The sequence below is a fragment of the Rhipicephalus microplus genome, chromosome X (assembly GCF_043290135.1).
Source record: "Rhipicephalus microplus isolate Deutch F79 chromosome X, USDA_Rmic, whole genome shotgun sequence".
NCBI classification, from domain to species: Eukaryota; Metazoa; Arthropoda; class Arachnida; order Ixodida; family Ixodidae; genus Rhipicephalus; species Rhipicephalus microplus.
In genome coordinates, this window is record NC_134710.1 from 435,207,365 (window position 1) to 435,221,193 (window position 13,829).

At 46.2% G+C, this 13,829-nt stretch overlaps 1 protein-coding gene across 1 annotated transcript in view; it reads right to left on the bottom strand.

The window, feature by feature from the left end:
* LOC119186620 (uncharacterized) overlaps nucleotides 1-13,829 on the bottom strand; it is a 127,394-nt gene that overhangs the window by 718 nt on the left and 112,847 nt on the right. Inside the window, exons 6-8 of the mRNA XM_075880490.1 lie at nucleotides 3,872-3,937; nucleotides 2,565-2,636; nucleotides 632-1,324 (exon numbers count right to left, since the gene is read on the bottom strand). The gene's annotated coding sequence lies outside the window, so the exon portion shown is untranslated. The remainder of the gene's footprint in view (nucleotides 1-631; nucleotides 1,325-2,564; nucleotides 2,637-3,871; nucleotides 3,938-13,829) is intronic.

A 13,829-nucleotide genomic window follows, 5' to 3' on the forward strand; every position in this document is an offset into this window, starting at 1 on the left:
CGGAGCGTCTGCCGCCAGCGTACTTCGAACAGGAGAGCGAGCGTACGCTGGGCCGCCGCCACGAACAGCGCCGAGCTAGTTTGGAGCTAGCGCCGAAGAAATCGACGGTAGTGCGGCCCTTTTCCACAAACTCGAGCGAGTGCAGCGCGCAAACGTGAGTCTGCCGCCGCGGCCAACGGACTGCGCTGAGCTGCTTGCCACCGACTGACGGAGAAGCCAACTGTGATGGCGACCAATTTTCAGAGAGTTCTGACGCTAGCGGAAGCCCCGCCAGCCCGTGGTGGTGCCCTTACAGCGTGCGACATACTACAACCAAGCTCTTCACGAGAACCCTCAACATGTTTTCGACGACTTCCAACACGGCGACGAGGTCTCAGCGCAATATTGTCAGCACGGAGCTCATCGCGGCGGCGAAGACAGGCGAGCACTCGATGAGCAAGCGTACGGGAGGCCGACGGAAATAGCGACCAATTTCAAGGCCGTTGCAAAGCACAGGCGCCGAAGACGCCGAAGCTGACCTTCGCAATGCATTTCGTGCGTGCGATATACAACACGACCGAGCCCGTTGCCGGCAAGCGTGATCCGTATCGAACACGCGACAAGTAGAATATAAAAAAGAATGATAACCTACTTGCCTTAGAATCCAGCACTGTTTTCTGCCCTGAGTCGGACTGAAGGATATATCCGATAGACCTCTTCTTGGCCACCATAGTAGCTTTCCCAACTGTTGCTGTCATGCGTTGGTCGTGACTATTTTGAATCCAGAGATATACAGCGCGGCGTGGTGACCTGTCGAGGCTTGCTCCAGACATCATTGGTGCAGCGAAACCCTAAAGCAGCAGCCCACGTTCATCCAGGTGTACAAACAAGCACCACGTCGTAATTCTTAAATCGTCGAATCCAGGCGGCCGTGGTCGAGCACTCCGAGTGCGACGCTACGCGACCGCCGCCAGCAAAATACGGTGAAAGACTGAGCCAGCAGAAGAGGAGAAGGACATGTGTTCTGTGGAGAAGGAGGGCTGGTCACCTTGGCAACGCTTTTCGCGATGTATGCAATGCTCGGGCGGTTCATCCCAGTGGAGACTAAGTGGTTTCGCGTCGCATGGTTCCCTCTGTGGTTCTCCTCAACGGTCTATCCATTCATCACGCGTGCCTATTGGTCTCCGTTACTCCTTTTTCGGGTAATTTTGCCTTAGGGTGTACTTCCTAGAACTACAACATAAATACACATGCCCGGAGTTCTTTACGATGCGTCAAGGTCCAACAGTTCTGTGTCATATGCAGCGGTAGGCCAAACCTTTTTCCGAGGCCAGCGTTCTTCATCCTGATGCAAGCATTTTCACAGGAGAAGCTTACGCAATACTGGCAGTCGTAAAACACTTCAAACAGATAAAATTACAAAAGTCAGTAATATACACAGATTCTCTACGCGTGGCGAGAGCCCTGAAAACTCTTAAAAACACAAGAACTCCTTGCTGGTGTCACTTTACTCACTTCTGTAGACACTACATGTACTCATCAAAACAACATGTTGTTGTCTACAGGGTTCCAGGGCACCGTGAGATACAAGGGAACGTTTTGGCCGACAAGCTGGCTGCTTCCGCCAACGACAATACTTCCAATGCATCAATACCAATCCCTGCTCTTGACTTGACACCATTTTTAAAACGAAAGCTCGGGGGGTGTTGGCAGAGCACGTGGGATAAACACAGAGATTATAAACTCCATGCGATTAAGCCGCAACAAGGTTATTGGCCGCCACTATCAATATCACGACTCGCAGAAGTAACACTAATAAGGCTTAGAACAGGACACACACACTATACACATTTATTTCTTTTATCTACCGGCAATACACCATATTGTGAGAGATGTGGAGAACCATTTTTCTCGTCCAGTGCAGTGAGCTACATGCTCTTAGAAAAAAAAAACACTTTTTACTGCCCTACCGGCAGCAGCTCTCACTACACCCTGAGATACTTATCGGTAGGGATCCGCTGTTTAAACTGCAATAACTTTTCACGTTTTAAAAGATGTTCATAGCTTTCACCCTATATTTCGAGGTTCTCCGTAGCACAATTTCTCTACCATGGTCGTGGCTGCGGTGACTACATCTCTATCATGGTTTTATTATCATGTCATTTTTCCATCCACTATGAATGGAAATATCCCACGCCACTGTCATGATTTTATTACTTCCATGTTTTCACCCGCGTTAGAGCGAAGACATTTAAGGCCCCTTTAGAGCCACGCATCATATGATTGTTCACCTATCTAGTCTTTTGAAATCAATTTGCCATCAATTTGAAATCTTTGGCCATCAATTTGCCTTTGCGCCAATAAAAACCACTTATCATCATCATCATCAACATCATCATCATCATCATCATCATCATCAGGAAGATGACCAAGAGTTTGGTGTCCTTTTGAACTTTCCTGCCTTCACTATCTGTCAAAAGCTGTTGAAAGAGATAAAACCGTGCCAAAATTTCTTCACTCGTGCTGCTTGCGCTGAAGGCTCATTCACACTTGACGTTAAAGGGAATGAAAACGCTTAAACTTACCCAAAATTCGCTCACTTTGCTGACCTAAGTTGCCGAGAAAGCACGTTACAATGTCGACACAAAAATCTTGTCCTGGAACATTCAAAGTTGGGGATACTTTTTTGCACTCTTTTTAAATTTCAAGCATGAACAACCAACTAGCTTAACTTTCTATTCTATTGGAAAGCATAGCGAAAAAAAAAATGCCAGCGCAACCAAAAAACCACGTCAGCACACACTGAAAACATTTATTTTCATTCCGCCCGTCATACATGCGACCATTTTGCCACTTTGAAAATTAATTCCATTTTATCCATTTCTCGAGCATTGAAAGTCATAGCACGTTCTTTCTATGCTGACAAATCATTCACAATAAAGTTTGATTTTTTGACAGGTTGCTTTGAGAGAAAGGAGAACGAAAAAGACGCAGAGGACACTTGAAACAGCGGATTTAGCCTGCTATGTAAAGCGAGACACACCAGATCAAGCTGACTTTCTGCTGCTGCACCTTATTTTACTTCTCAGTGTTCGCAATCCAAATCAGGCTCTGGATGAATGCATCCTTGTCAAAGTCGTAAGCTTTGTCGTACTGCATGGGTAGTTCGCAATTGCTTCGATGCCAGCCACCATTCATGTCTTTGCCACCATGTTGGTTTCGCAACGTAGTTTGAACTAGCAGAGCCAAATTTGAAGGGAAAGGCGATGGTGTCACGTGGCAGTAAAATAGGTATCAGACCGATTTTTTGATGGCGTAGTTTTCCGTCCACATGGGCAGCAAAGCGAAAAAAATTCCGGTGAGTTTTGCTGCGATCGCTCCTTTCGAGGCGAAGTGTGAACGGTTCCTCCCACAGACAAGCCACTTATCAGCATGAAAAGTGGCGAACACTCGAAGCTTATATTGCTACCAAAAAGCTTGCTTTAGAGACACTTTTCAGAGCGCGGGAACACGCACGATGGCAGTGCACCAGCAAACAGCAGCACTTTGTAAATGCCGCTTTGTAAACTTTTTCTACCTAGCCGGCTAGCTCAGAACACTAGAAGAACCTTTCTCACCAATATAGCATAAGACCTTATCACTTACAAACTTTTAACAGACCACTGCATGAACATTACTGGAAAATTTTCTAAAGGGCACTCTCTAAAATTGCTATTGCAGTAAAATGAGTGTTTTATTTGGCACAAACTTGAGCCATAGTAGCTATCAAGAAGCTTACGATATATTTACAGAAGAACTCAAGTTGCACAAAGTCAGAAATAGCAATTTGATAGCCATAACAAGGTAGTTTTTTTTCCATCACCCTTCACCTTGAGAAAGTCGAACGACATACCCTTACAAACTTGGCCTCCATTGTCAGTTAAAAGATCTGAAAGATCATGGCTGCAAACTTCGTCTCCTGAAAATTGTAATAGTTCATCTTCATACAAGCTCTCATGAGTGAAGCAAATAAATTTATTAAAGGGAACGTTTGCCTGTAATAATTGGTCACGTTTGCCCATACAGGAAACTCCAACAACATATCTCGAAAGGGCCATTTCGTTGTCATAACTACTTTAGGAATGTAGCACACTACAGCTTGAAGTACTTGTCATTATGCCTCTTGCACACTGCCACACATGAAACATCTTTGGTGTAGAGGGGGCGGTCAAAACTTCCCAGGCCACTATCTCATGTATTCCTATAAAAGCGTGGCCTGGCACTACCCCTCCATACATATGCCAATTAAATGGCAGCAAACAATCACAAAAGTGGTCAATAAGTTGGGTAAACCTGCCTTGCTCAAAACTCTGTGCTAGGAACTCTTATGGCTGCAGTAGATGTGCGACACAAGAATCCAGCATTACAATATGAAAAACACTCAGTGGTGCCTTGATCCTTCATGATTTCTATTTGCATGACGAAGTCAAAACTGTGTAGAAAAATTGTTTGTTCAAAATCTGCGTGAGACACCTCAAGTTCCATGACGACTGCTATAGCGCGAACTGAAGACAACTACACAGAGACGAAGTAGGGCCAGCGCTAACTTCTATCCGAGTTCATTTAGCACAAATGAGGGTTGATGTGGTGAACCACAAAGAACAACAACAGTGCTGTAGGGCCCCTTTAACAAGCAATATTTCACAATCAGGGAACCCATGCAAACTCATACCTTAAGCCTCTGCTGAAACGAGCAGATCTGCAACTTTTTGGGAGGCTTCAGCTGCTCTTACAGTAGTGCATGCCATTTTCATATCAAAATTATTGTATGCAGAGTATAGCATACCATATAATGCGACATTCATAACAAAAAAGTAAGAGATTCTTGCATGACGGAATGCCATTATGCACCACATCACACTGAATGTACTGTACTATAAAAGTTTTCAAACTAATGTGCCAAAGAACATAACTGTCACTACGCTGTTTGGTATATAGCTCCTCTGCCACTCAAGATAGATATGTCGCGTTTAACCTCCCAACATCACCATATAATTATGAGAGATGCCGTAGTGAAAGGCTCAGAAAATTTCGACCAACTGGGTTTCTTTAACATGAACCCAAATCTGAGCCCAAGGGCACACAGCATTTTCGCCTCCTTCGAAAATTCAGCCTCTGCAGCCTGGATTTGATCTCGCGATCTGCGGGTCAGCCGCTGAGTACTTTAGCCACCAGACCACCGCGGCGGGGCTCCTCTGGCGCGAAATGAGTGACAAATTGAATTGGAGGAGGTCACAACCTCTAAAGCTGTATGCAATTTGCATGGACCATGTGCCTTGTTACATAGCTCAGTAATTCGTTGGCCCGAATTCAGCAACCATAGAATCACTTGAACACTGCACATTTATCCGAGTTAATATTGACTGCGACATCAAGCAGAGTCGCTGCCTGGTGAGAAATGGCCAAAGAGTCCAAGTGTAGATTGCACCGTGCTTCGTCTGCTAGCCATGTCGTGTTTCTATGTGTGCGTACGTCGTGCGCGCTCTCAAAGTGTGGTTTGTGCGGTCATGTCAGCGTAAGTGCAAATGTTTCTACGTATGCCTGAAATGACCTACGAAAGCATTTGGTCTAGCTCGGTTGCTAATGCATTGTAATAAGATCGGCAAGCACAACTTTCCAGAGTGCTGTTTATTGTCATCATACCCTCCATTCGCCAGAATTATTTCAGAGTGGGTGCCACTTTCTGTTTCAAGCACATTGCAAAATGCTCTTGGCATCCTCACAAACATGAAGATTATTAAATGCTGTGTGAATTCGTCATTTTATTACGACTCAGGTGATAAAAATAAAGGCTCTCGGCCATGCACTTGCACGCTGTTGGAAAGCGCACAACTACGGCACTGTAGTTTATCGATCATGCGGGTACTACCACACAGAAATATGTAGTAGTGGTATCACATAAACTGTCACACTTCAGTGCATTGTACTTAACAGAGTTACAATGCGCAACCATGTACTTAGATTTAAGAACGCTTCGAATAGAGCCCAGACATTGAAAATTAATTCAGACGGTATGCCTTATATATAAAAGTTTGCATCATTTCAATGAAAATTTAGTCGTTTTTCCAGTGTCTTCAGCGTTTGTGTGACATTTTTAGTGACCGACAGAATGTTGTAGCCGTTTTTCTGGCTGAAGAAAAACAGTATTGTCCCAATAATCGGGCCTTCATTGTAGCATTCTCATGCACGTAATCTATCAATGAACGATTTATGCTACACTCTTATACAAAATTCTCATACGTTTAGTGGTGCAAGAACACGTGCTAAACGTAGTGTAGCTCAAAGTGCCGTTAGCCGTTAAGCTTTTTTGACTAGACTTATTGACTGTCCCACATTCCATGGTGAACAGAATAAGGTCCGAATGGTCATATTGACCTAATCGCACTAATATGTCGGCATTGTAATATCTTTCTGGCTTTATTGTAGTATGCACTTAACAAAGATGTAAATAAATAGTTCAGTCATGCTACAGCAGAGCGTAGCAGCCGAAACACAAGCTAACCAAGTACAAACAACACAGCAAAGGCGTGATTTAGTGCAAAAGCGTGAAGAGGGTCACCCATCACGAGCATCCCTGTGAAAGGCAGAATGCGTTTTACTCGAGGGTAATGTTAGTGTTGCATAGGCATCGTGCACTTATACAGTAAAGAAGAGCGAAGATAATCACAGTAAACTGTAGTCAACGCATTTTATCTCCCAACAATCGGCTCAGACCGCACGCAACGAAGCACCGCTGCGTGTATTTGTATACGCCCCGCTGACCGCCCATCCATACTTACGCGAAGAGGGCGCTGCAACCTGTAGCCCAATCTCGCCGGGTATAGCTACCCCACTGACATATGCCCAAATGAAGCAAGGAGTGTGATTACAGCTGGGTGTTCACTGCACACTAAACTTGACAGCATAAAAAGTCTAAGCTTACACGCGCGTGCTTTCATGTAAAAAGGCTGTCACAGAGTAGTATTGGAAAGACACTGATGCCTCAAGACTCAGTAAAGCTTAAAAAGTGTTATTGAGATCACATTCTTGCCACTGAGTGAATTTGAAAGTGCAGTCTGCTACAAGAAGTATTATATGTATAAATCATTAGGAACACTACGTATGTCAGCACTTCATGAATAAATTTGTAGTTTTTTACAGGAAGCTAACACATGTAAGTCATAAGTGTATTAGAGGCAGTGGTCACCATTTACATCACTGCACGTCATTATTGTAAGAACCACTACATAGGGTGCAATCATGAATGCAACAGCCGAAATGCAATTCGGAAAAATTTCTGTTGCAGCAAAATGTAACTTTTGGAGCCCAAAAGCGAAATTTGAAGCAGGTTACAGGGAAAAACATAAATTTTTATAATAAAATACAATATTTGGAGCAGTATAAAAAGTGTTACATTTAAAAAAATGTATAAAGCATTCGATATGGCCTAAATCTGGAGATGTGAGCATAAGCACGGCTATTTCAATGAAAGTGGCATTTTGAACAACCCCACTGAGCTAACAATGATAAAGTCTACATCAACATTTGCTGTGCCTATAAAATCACTTGACGGACTCTGCGATTTTGACTATGAATCTTCCAAGCTCACGACCTTGCAGTTTGGGAGATTCGTAAAGCAAAGAAGAAGGGGTGGTGGAAAAGAAAACTGGCCCACAATTAGTTTTTTAGGGAAGCAGAAATGTCATACATTGCTCCAATTGATTGCTCATAGCTTATTGTCACGGGGTCGTGACGTGGCCGAAGAAAGGAGACTTCGTGTTGGGATTTAACTGTTTATTTGGACGAATCTGTGCCCGATAAAGGGAAAGTTCACTTTTAGCAGCAGTCTTGCACAGATAGCAGTCTTGGACTGATAGCGGCGAACGGAGCGTCAGCCGTTGATCAACAACTGACAAGCGGCGAAGCGCGTCGGCATTTATACTGTTGCCGTCGAATGTTCTAGCGCTATCGCTGGCGGTGGCATAGGTTCCAGAATAATCTGTACAGTTCGCACAGTAGGCGTGATCTTATCGAAATGATCTACTACAGTCCGGAAGCTTCTCGAAAACTGCAGGCACGGTTAGCGCTGATAATTGTGTAGTGTTTTCGGACGATAACAAAACTTAGGAAATAGAACGTGGCATCGCCCCCCTCTCAAAAAGGCATCGTCCCGATGATTTAACTCTAGATGAAGGTACAATAATGCAAGAAAGTACAATGAATAAATTACGATACAATAACACAAAAACACTGTTTCAGTTTGTTAACGCGCACGAAACGGCTTGCGGCGCGCGACATGGACGACTTCAGGTCGCGATCGGCGTCGTTGTGAGTTCGTGATGCCGTCGGGGAACACCTCGTAATCAAGTGGGCTAAGACGTCGAACCACCGTGTACGGTCCGAAGTACCGTCGCAGAAGCTTTTCACTTAGTCCACGTCGGCGTATCGGCGTCCACAACCAAACACGTTCACCGGGCTGGTATTCCACGAAGCGTCGTCGAAGATTGTAACGGCGGCTGTCGGTCGTCTGTTGATTCTTGATACGGAGACGAGCGAGTTGTCGGGCTTCTTCGGCGCGTTGAAGGTACTCACTCACATCGAGGTTTTCTTCGTCGGTGACGTTGGGTAACATGACATCAAGCGTCATTGCCGGGCTCCTTCCGTAGACCGATTTGTATGGAGATATCTGCGTCGTCTCCTGCACCGCCGTCTTGTATGCGAAGGTCACATACGGAAGAATGGCGTCCCACGTCTTGTGTTCGACATCGACGTACATTGCCAGCATGTCGGCGATCGTCTTGTTAAGCCGCTTGGTGAGGCCGTTGGTCTGTCGGTGGTACGCTGTTGTCCGGCGGTGGTTTGTCTGGCTGTATGCCAAGATCGCTTGAGTTTAGTCGGCAGTAAATGCCGTTTCTCTGTCGGTGATAAGGACCTTCGGGGCGCCGTGACGTAGGACGATATTTTCGACGAAGAACTTAGCTACCTCGAATGCACTGCCTTTGGTAAGGGCTTTTGTCTCGGCGTAGCGGTTGAGGTAGTCGGTAGCTACCACGATCCATTTGTTTCCGAAAACCGACGTCGGGAACGGCCCCAGTAGGTCCATACCAATCTGCTGGAAAGGTCAGCGAGGTGTTTCAATTAACTGCAGAAGTCCCGCCGGCCTTGTTGGTGGTGTCTTGCGTCGTAGACAGTCCCGGCGTGTCCTCACATAACGAGTGACGTTGGTGGTAAGACATGGCGAATAGTACCTTTCTTGTATCCTCGCGAGCGTGCGAGAAACACCGAGGTGTCCTGAAGCCGGATCGTCGTGCAGGGTCTGCAGGAATTGCAAGGCCCGCAATTTGTCGAAATGGGCAAGTAACGGAGGCGTCTGGAGGCGATGTTTAAGCTCCTGGAAAGCGTGTTCCTGCGGCGTTTCCCACTTGAACTCCACGTCGGCCTTGGTAAGGTTAGTGAGAGGATCGGCGATACGGGGGAAGTTTTTCATGAACCGCCTATAATAGACACACAGGACCAGAAATTGGAGCACCGCCTTCTTGTCAGTGGGCGGCGGGAAGTCGGCGACGGTGGCTGTTTCCCGGGAATCGGGACGAACTCCAGACTTGCTAATAACGTGCCCCAGAAACAAGAGCTCCTCGTACGCAAATCTCCACTTTTCTGGCTTCAGTGTGAGTCCGGACGTCTTGATGCCTTGAAGTACAGCTTCAAGGTGCCGAAGATGCTCGTCGAAACTCGAGGAAAACACGACGACGTCGTCCAAGTACACAAGGCATGTCTGCCACTTCAATCCTGCCAGTACTGTATCCATAACGCGTTGCAAAGTTGCAGGTGCTGTGAAAAGACCGAAGGGCATCACCTTAAACTCGAAGAGGCCGTCTGGTGTTATAAACGCCGTCTTCTCTCGGTCTCTTTCGCCGACTTCAATTTATAGCCAGTCTTGAGGTCTATTGACGAAAAGTACTTGGTGTTATGGAGCCGATCAAGTGCGTTGTCCATTCTTGTGGTTTTGTTCAGGCGGCAATAATCGACTCAGAAACGTAGGGTCGCATCCTTTTTCTTCACTAACACCACGGGGGGTGCCCATGGACTCTTGGACGGCTGGATAATGTCATCCCGCAGCATTTCATCAACTTGTCTCTTCATGGCCTCACGTTCTCGCGTCGAAACCCTGTACGGACTCTGACAGAGTGGTCTGGAATTTTCTTCGGTTATGATGCGATGTTTCATGATTGGGATCTGCCGAATTTTCGATGACGACGAAAATAAATTTTCGTATTGAAGGAGCAGGGCCTTGAGCTGTTCCTGCTAATGGTTCGGAAGTGTGGGATTGACATCGAAAGCTATGGGAGGGGCTTGGTTCATCTGAGCAGGTTCCGCAGAATCGACGAGGGCGAAAGCACTGGTGGCTTCGACAAATTCTTCGATGTATGAGACCGCTGTTTCTTTGTTCACAAGTTTGTACTCATTGCTAAAATTCGTGAGCATAACCGTTGCTTTGCCTTCCCGCAGCTCTGCAATTCTTCTTGCGACGCAATCATTTAGGGTGACCAACAGATGCTGACTGCCTTCAACGACGCCTTTCAAGTAAGGTGATTTAGGAGTGCCGACTGAAATAATGACACTTGAGCGAGACAGGCGGAATGGTGACTTGTTCTTCCAGCACATTCAAGGCATGGTTTCCTGAAGGCGTGCGCGGTGGTAGTGCTTCTTTTGTGGATAACGTTAGCGACTTTGTTTTTAGGTTGATGACAGCACCATGGAGGCATAAGAAGTTCATGCCAAGGATAACATCTCTCGAGAAGCGCTGTAAAACTACAAAGTCTGTAGGATAAATACTGCCGTTGATGGTGACTCTCGCTGTGCAGATTTCTGCAGGCGTTACAAGATGACCTGCGGCTGTGCGGTTATCAGGGCCTTCCCAAGCTGTCCTAACTTTCTTTACCTTCGCGGCGAACTACCCACTGATGGCGGAGTAGTCGGCTCCAGCATCGACGAGAGTGGTCACACTGTGGCCGTCGATAAGAACGTCGAGGTCACTAGTTCGCCGTCTCGCATTACAGTTAGGGCGTGGCGTCGGGTCATGGCTGCGTCGGCTTTTTCCGCTGCTTCCATGTTGCGTTGTCAGGTCACCTTGGGTAAGTGAGGTTTCGCCGTCTGGGCTTTGCCTAGTTGGCGTTGTGTTCGTAAAGCTCCGTCACGGCGTCATCTTCGTCGGAGGATCTCTGGTAGTTCGTCGCACAGCAACCGCACCTCCATCAATTGCTGCCCTTAGTTTTCCGTATACAGGCTAAGAGACCGGCCCCGCGTTGGGCCAGAGTACTGCCGGTGGTGCGGTGACGTGCGGCGACTGGGTGACGGCGAACGGGAAGGGCTTCGTGGTGTCCACTGAGTTCCTGTCAGGTAGCCGGCGATGTCACGTGGCCGTTCTCCTGGCTGTGGACGCGGTGCATTGACGGCGAAGCCACGCATTCCCATTTGTCGGTACTGGCAACGGCGGTATGTGTGTTCGGCCTCACCGCAGTAGTAGCAGAGCGGGCGGGGTCAACGGTGCGCCAGACATCAGTCTTCCTCGGCGCATTGCGCTGGGCCGCTGGCGAACGGTAGGACGTCGGTGGGAATGGAGGCGGCGGTGGCGTCTGGCAACGGAAGTGCGATGGGGCAGCATTTTGGCGAGCGCGTGGAAGAGGGGAGTGATGGCGGGCTGCAGCAGCATAGCTCATGGCTTGCAGCTGAGGCTCTTGAGGCTGAGGAACGCCCAGCGATTGCTGGATCTCCTGGCGTACGATGTCCGCGATGGATTCCAGGTGAGGCTGCGCTAAAGGAAGTAATTTTCGCAGCTCCTCTTGCACGATCGCTCGGATCGTCTCACGCAAGTCAGTGGTTCTTAGCGCTTGAATGCCTTCGTAGCTTGTAGACGAGAAGCTACGGTTATATTGCCGCGTGCGCATCTCGAGCGTCTTATCTATTGTAGATGCTTCTGAAATGGATTCGGCGACCATCTTTGTCGGGTTTCTTATCAGCCCAGCAAAGATTTCCTGCTTTACTCGTCGCATGAGCAGACGGACCTTCTTCTCCTCGGACATGTCGGAGTCAGCATGGCGGAAAAGTTCATTCATATCTTCAGTGACTAGCGCCACATTTTCGTTTGGCATCTACATGCGGGTTTTAAGAAGAGCTGCGGCCTTCTCCTTGCGCACACTTACGAAAGTGGTGAGGAACCTGGCGCGAAAGACGTCCCACGTTGTAAGGCTTCGCTCTTGATTCCTTGATTGAGCTGCATTTGTGCAGATACGTTTCAAAGGGCTGCGGCTTCATGTAGTCTTTAAAGGCAAGCTGCAATATGTAGCAACTCTTGAAAGTTGCACTGATGCTTTTTGAAATAGTATGAATATGTAAGGGGCAAGTGTAATGGCAACTTTCATAAATGTTTTCGCTTCCATACAGATAGAAAAATGAAGGCAATATGATTTTATAAGCAGAATTAGTTCTGAATGCTTTGGTTGTCCCTATATATATTTGCTATGGCAGTGGCTTTGCAAATGTGAAAGAAGTTATCACTTTTTTTTTCATTTTTACGTAGCATGCGCTACATTGGTCCACCAGCAGAGGCAAGGACAAATAGCCAAGTTGTAAGAGATATGCACATTGCACGGGCTTCCTAAAGTACAGTGAATTGCATAAAGGGGCCATCGGCTTTGATAAGCCTTAACGGTAAGTGCAGACGAGCATATTAGTACAGAATAACTAATTTTTTGTTGCAGAGTGTAAAAGAGTGCCTCAGTAGGTAATATCAGTTGTCGTAGCAGAAGCCATAGGAAGAGCATTAAGATGTAAGTTATGTTGATGTTATCACTAGGTACTGTGATGTGAAGTCCAATTTATTTGCTTTTTGGGTTGCACTCAAATAAAAATTTCCACTGAGGGTATTTATTTAGACATATCTGTTAATACAGAGGAGCCATGTAAAACACACCTATCAGTTTTAAATTCAATATTGCTTGAGGAACATTGCTTTGGGAAATAAAATTAGCACAAGAGATGCTTTTTGTAGCTACGATTTTTTGAGGGACATTTTTGAATAACTTAATAGTTATGCAGCTCATATATAGCCAGTTTTCTTATGAGTCACATCATCCTCTTCACTAAGAGCCTACATGCCAGTTTTGGCTGCATTAAGAAACAAGTTACAGTGTTTGTTTTAGAACCATTTGACAGCTTGAACCAGGCGTTGCTTTTTGATAAGCTAAGTATTGTAAACACTGACCATATTATTATTTGGGCTGGAGTATTTTTGATATCACATGTTCTGCCTCTAACCCCCCAATAATACTGATCAATGTTCAGTTTCAGTTAAACCTGGTGTCCTGCACGCATCATGGTCTATTAGGGTGTAACGCAGGTCTGCACAAAACGTGTAGGTCTACTAAGTTATACCATACTAATACGATCACCTGTACGCTTAGTAAAATTGCTTCACAACAACAGAATGTTCAGAGTGCGTAAGGCATTTCCAATGGAGGCGGAAATGTTTAGGCCCGTGTACTCAGATTTGGGTGCACGTTAAAGAACCCCAGATGGTCGAAATTTCCGTAGCCCTCTACTACGGCGTCTCTCGTAATTATATGGTGGTTTTGGGACGTTAAACTCCCTCCCCCCTATCAATCAAAGAGTGCGTGAGGATATATTTTCAAACATGGCAGGGTAAGTGAACACAGACAGAAGTAGAAAGAACTGGCATTTTCAGTCTAGTTCTTTATGTCTCTATTGGCACACCTTCCCTTCCCTGATGACCATTTAATTAGAATGTATAGCAAACAGAACATGGCTGCTTA